This window comes from Lipotes vexillifer, unplaced genomic scaffold (genome assembly GCF_000442215.2).
Source record: "Lipotes vexillifer unplaced genomic scaffold, Lipotes_vexillifer_v1.1 scaffold773, whole genome shotgun sequence".
NCBI classification, from domain to species: Eukaryota; Metazoa; Chordata; class Mammalia; order Artiodactyla; family Lipotidae; genus Lipotes; species Lipotes vexillifer.
Genome location: NW_006786767.1, coordinates 615,135 through 621,524, shown reverse-complemented (window position 1 = coordinate 621,524; position 6,390 = coordinate 615,135).

The window sequence follows — 6,390 nt, the reverse complement described above, 5'->3', positions numbered from 1 at the left end:
TCCTGCTGATTATAGAGGGAGAGACAGGATAATGCTAATACTACTACTAATAATAGCTAACATTTATCGAGCATTTCCTATGTGCCAGGTACTTTTCTAAACACTTTACATGTTTATTCTTCACAAAATCTTATGAAGTAAATACAGTACTATCATTATTCCCATTTTATAGATTAAGTGTTCTGAGGCACAGAGGAGTTAAGACACGTGCTCAAGATCACACAGATCCTAACGGATGGAGCATCAGCCTAGGCTGTCTGGCTCCAGAGCCTGTTTAACCACTGAGTTTCTATTATGTCTCTGCAAAAATAAACACTAAATTAAACATACACATAAGCACATAAGGAAATATTCTCATATGAAAAAGTCACATTTAAGCTGAGGTCTGAATGACAAGAGGGAGCCAACATCTCAAGAACTGAGGGAAGAGCAAGAGGTAGGAGAGGTGGGCAGAGGGCCTATCATGAGGGGCCTCTTGTACTAGGGATATAGCTATAGGAATTCAAGCGTTTATAAATATGCCTAATTGCTTCAGTATTCAGCCTACACATGATCATTTTTTCCACAAATATAACATGAATGATTTCCATTCCTAATCCCTACACATGATCAAAGATGCCCCCTTTACATTCTGACAGTTCCCTTCTAGCTGTCACCATCACTGGTGTATACCAAGACACACTCTGGACCCACAGTCAAGATTCAGCATCCATTACACCTGCATCGTGCTATGTGATCTTGTCCAAGTCACAGCCTCTCTGATCTTCAGTTTCTGGGGATTTTGCCCATTGCTCCAGAATGCTACCTTGCACCTAGAGCTGAACCACGAGGGTGTTAAGCATCTGGGGACACTTCGATCCAGGGAGCAATCACTCTTTCAACCTTTCTCCTTCCTGATCTCTTCCAGCCTTCTCCCCACAGGCCCAGGTAAGCTGTGTCTAACATTATGCATCTGGCTTCCATTACTAGCAGCTCCAGGGACTTCTCTCTCATCTCCCAGAAGCCCTGCTGGTTTGACCCCATCAAGTTCTACTTACCCAAGTGTTATACAACCCTCCCCTTAATTACACACTCAATCAGTTCCTCCCGAGCTCAGCAATTTGTGGTCTCTGGGCATCCCCTGGCTGCTTTTCTGGAGGTAGCTCCCAGGCTGGGCCTTGGCAAGCCTCTGAAGCACTGACTGGGTTTCTAAGGCCAGGGTTGAAAGCCTTGCTGCTATTTCACACTCTATTTCCTTCCAAATTAATTCTCTGATGAATACTGTCCTTTGCAGTGATTCAGTACAGGCCATTTTCTTACATCTTTCCTTACCTTTGAGACTTTTAATCTCTCTTGAATCCAGATTTTCCTCCGTGGAAAACCTGCCTCAGGGAAAAATGCCCTGCTTTCCAACCAATATAAACAGACCTACCCCACAGCACACTTCCTTTACTGGTTTACCTAGGCCCTACTTTTGATTTCAAAGTACATGCTTGCACTCTCTAAACATCCCTACACCACAAGGAGCAACTCAAGCTTCAGGGCATGTAACAAGCTGCTGAATTGTAGTTTCTTTAAGCCCCAAATACATGAAGATGCAGATTCAAAGTTTGTACTTAAGAAGCTACCATGTTCCAGACCCTTTTATATAGTGATTTTGCTTTACACTCTCCACCACTTTCCCTCTCCAACGTGCAGAGAGTATCATCCTCCTCAATATACAGATAAAGAGAGATCTGGCCATGTTAAGTGAGTGGCCCACGGTCACAGAGCCCAGGCAAGTGGTAAAGCTGGAATTCAAGTCCCTGGTTCTTTACTCCAAGGTGGGTGCTCTCTTACCATCCCACAAGTGGCTTAAATGCCTCTAAAACAGTCACCAGGATCTTAACCACCAACGGCAGGCCATCTAGGATGGGGCGCCCACTGCCACAGCTGCCTGAGGAACAATAAGAAGGAGCCACAAAGAGGCTTTTCTGGCAATAATTTGAGCAATGCCTCACGTTTTTATAACACTTTTTACATTATGAAGTGCTTTACATATGTGACCCCCGGGATAGTTCTGTGAGGGAGGCGCTATATTTGAGTCCCACCATACAAATGAGGATACACAGGCTTGTTAATGCAAAGTTAACGGAATGTCCAAAGTCACACAGAAAGTACATACAGAGGTAGGACTTGAACTCACAGCTCGTGACTCCAAGACCAGTTCTCCCTCAAGTCCTTACACATTAGTTTGGATTTTTGCTTCAGAAATGGAGATTCCATGCCACCAGCCCTCTTCCACCACCTCCCACCTTCAGGGAAGTGTACATTTCAAAAGCCAGGTGGAGAGAAAGGAGCTCAGGGAAGACCAGCTTTTTATTGGGGAAAGTGTTTCTCCCCTCTCTCCCCTCACCCTTGGACAGGGACCAGGTTCCTAGAGGTTGGCGGGGTGGACTGAGAGGGTCAGGACTGCATGGCTGGTCCCCTTGGCCACTAGAAGGCAGGGTCTGAACAGTGCACACAGCCTCTCCCCAGACAATTCTCCAGCCAGCCAAAGGGACTCACACTTGCCCTAGCAGACCCAGGGTACACAGCGAACCACAGCTCTTGGCCCCAAAGCTGAAGAATGATATGTCCCTGGCATATAGTAAACACAGTAGTTGCTCTTAGCCCCTCCCAGCCTCCTTCTCAGGTACATGGGCAGTGCCCTAGAGGAGTCCAGCTAAGGAAAAGGGGTGCCAGGTATCACTTACAAAGACCCAAGTTTCTTATAATAAATACAAACAGGTCACCATGCCAAGACCCAGTGCTCTGAGGTCTGGGGGTGGGGTGGGATGGGAACTCTTTCTTCCTCCCTCTCTCCAGGTGGAACCTTCAGAGTTTTGATGTCCTTGCTGTTCTTTTAAACTGTCTACATGCGACTATTAAAGGGGTGCCGGCACATAGCAATGCCTGGCCCTGTCTACCAACAGCTATTTCATCCCACTGTGTACCAGACCAAGAGCTCTTGAGTAAGATAAGCCATGAGGCCCTCAGGAGGGTTTGGCAGGTGAGTTCCCCATGAAATCAGCCTACCCAAGCAAGCCCAGTTATATGGGGGAAGAGGAGTGACTGCTTTCTATCCTGGGAGGCCCTTTACTTGGCCATCCAAGGATGAGATCCCCTCTGGAAATTATCTTAACCTTAACAACACTCATTTTCAAAAGCATTAAGAGAAAGGAGTCAAGGGCAAGGGCTGGTTAGGAGTTTATGAAGTGCTTTTCACATCCATCCTCAGAACAAATCGTCAGGTAGGCAAATAGCAACATCACTGTTTTATAGTTGGGAAAGCATAAGCTCAGAGAAGTTAAATGACTTGTCCACAGTCGCACAACTGGTGGACGAGGGGCCAGAGTTCTCCTGCACACACAGGCTCACTCTTCTCCGTAAGGGCAGACACTGCCTATGGAGAGGGTGGCTGGAAAGAACAATCCCAGTTTCCTACTAGTTGAGGAGATCTGTTACAGCTAAGAATCTAGTGGGGAAGAAATAGCCAAAGGGCAAAAAGGAAAGTTTGACCGCCCTTATATTTGCTCAATTCTCACAACAACGCTAATTAGTAGGTATAATTATCTCTGTTTTACATGAGAGGAAAAACAGGCTCAGAGACACCTGTCCAAGGGTCACAAATACTAGCTTCAAAATTTGAACCCAGTAGAAGCCGCGTGTTTTCTTTACTCCATGCTTCCCCCTGGTGGTGAGTGGGGAAGAGTACATAGAAGCCCCTTTGTGCAAAGCGGAAACAAGGAGAGGGAGAGGTCAGAATCCATTCAGTAAATCTTGGCTGAAGTGCACTTTGTGCCACGTCTTGTACTTGGCTCTAGGAACACAATAATGGACAAGACAGGCAGCCCCCTACTGAGGGACAAACAGAAACACGGGAGGCATCAAGATGAGAGGGATAGGGACTTCCCTGGTGGTCCTGTGGTTAAGACTCCACACTTCCAATGCACGGGGTACGGGTTTGATCCCTGATCAGGGAACTAAGATCCCACATGCCGCAAGGCACGGCCAAAAAAAAAAAAGAAGAAGAAGGAATTCTCAAGACAGCAACATAGAAACCCTGCCTGAGTTTCCAACCATCAGACTCAAGATGGCAACACCAGCTCTTACCCGAGCCTACTTCCTAAAGACTTGCTGGTCCCCAGGATTGTGTGAGCCAACTCCTTAAAATAAATGTCTCTCTCTCTCCTTAAAAAAAAAATTGCTTAATTAAAAAAAAAAAAAAAGATGAGAGGGACACATGGGCAAAAGGAGGGTGTGTCGGGGGCCAGGGGAGGAAACAGTGTGTCACAAGAGCCAGAGGAGCGGGACTAACTTTTCTTGGAAGAGTTCAGTCTGGCCGGGGGGCGTGAGGGACGAGGCTGGAGATATGAGCAGGGGCCACGTCTCAAAGGGTAACAGAGCACAAGAAAGGGAGTGACCTGTTAGGAAGGCACTGAGTAACCTGGGAGGATGATTATGGGCCCAGGAAAGCAGTGTCAGAGGTGCTCACTCACTCAACAAATGTGTGAGCACTAGTGCATGCCAGGCACTATTCTCAGTGCTGGGAACACATCAGTGAACAAGGTAAAGTCTGCCTTCATGGAGTTTATGTTCTCATCAGGGAGATAAACAAATAAATACACAGATGTGTAATATCAAGCACTGAGAAATATACCACAGGGGAAAAGAGACAGGACAAGGTGGATCCTGGATTTGCTTGGGCTACTGTAACAGAATATTACAGATCAGGTAGCTTAAACAACAGAAATGTATTTCCTCACAGTTCTGGAGGCTGGAAGTCCAAGATCATGGCGTCAGCAGGGTTGGTTTCTGCTAAGGCCTCTCTCCTTGGCTTACAGATGCCCATCTTCTCCCTGTGTCTTCACATGGTCTTCCTTCTGTGTCAGAGTCCTAATGTTCTCTTCTTTTTCCAGTCATATTGGATTAGGGCCCACCCATATGACCTCTTTTTTTCTTTTTAAGTTGAGAAATATGTTTTTTTAAAATTAATTAATTAATTACTTTATTTATTTATTTTTGGCTGCGTTGGGTCTTCGCTGCTGTGCGCAGGCTTTCACTAGTTGCAGTGAGCAGGGGCTACTCTTCGTTGCGGTGCGCAGGCTTCTCATTGCGGTGGCTTCTCTTGGTGCGGAGCACGGGCTCTAGGTGCGCGGGCTTCAGTAGTTGTGATGCGTGGGCTCAGTAGTTGTGGTGCACGGGCTCTAGAGCGCAGGCTCAGTAGTTGTGGTGCATGGGCTAAGCTGCTTCACGGCATGTGGGATCTTCCTGGACCAGGGCTCGAACCTGTGTCCCCTGCATTGGCAGGCAGATTCTTAACCACTGCGCCACCAGGGAAGCCCACATGACCTCTTTTTACCTTAACTACCTCTTTAAAGGCTCTATTCCAAACATAGTCACATTTGAGGTACTGGGGGTTAGGACTCCAAAATGTGAATTTTGAAGGGATGTAATTCCACCCATAACACAAGGTGATAGAGTGTAACTAGGCTGGAGGTAGAGTGAGGGGGTGGATCTGAAATATCTTATGTAGGACAACAGGGAAGGGCCTCCCTGAGATGACAGTGAGCTGAGATCTGAATGAAGAAAGGGCGCTAGCCATGCCCATGTCTAGGAGAGCACTGCAGAGAGGGGAAGAGCTTGTGCAAAGAGCTTGAGGTGAGGACATGATTTGGGGCTCCTTGGCAGGCGAGAACGGTAAGGCGGCTAGTGCAGCTGGCGTAAAGTAAGAAGATACAGGTAGGAGAGGAAGTCACATAAAGGCCTTGACGACCATTATGACTGGCTCTCTCTTTGAGATGGGAAGCCCGGGGAGAATTCTGAGCAGAAGAGTGACATGATCTGACTCGTATTTTAAAGGCAACACCTGTGTTGAGGATAAATTAGCAGAGAGGGAAAGGGCAGAAACAGGAGACTTTGCAATAATCCAGGTGAGAGGTGATGCTGGGATGAAAATAGTAGCAATGGAAGTCTTGAGAAGTGGTCAGTTCTGGATAAAGTTTGAAGAGAGGTGCAATAGGATTTACTGATGGATTAGATGTAGTACACGAGAAAAAGAGAGGAGTTAGGTAACTCCAAAGTTCTGGACCCAACCGACTGGGTTAATGGTGGTACCATTTACCTCAGTGGGGAAGCGCGTGGGAGAAGTCGAAGAGGCATGAGAACTGAGAGTTTAGCATGGACAATGGGAAGTTCAATACATATTAAATAGCTTAAATATCCACGCAGAGATGTTGAGTAGACAGTTGGAAATGGAACCAGAATTCAGGGGAAAGGTCCGGATTGAAGGTATGAATTTAGGAGACATCGTGTAAATAATATTTTAAATTATGGAACTGCTTGAGATCACCTAGGGGGGTAAGTGTAGGAGAAAAGGTCCAAGAACTA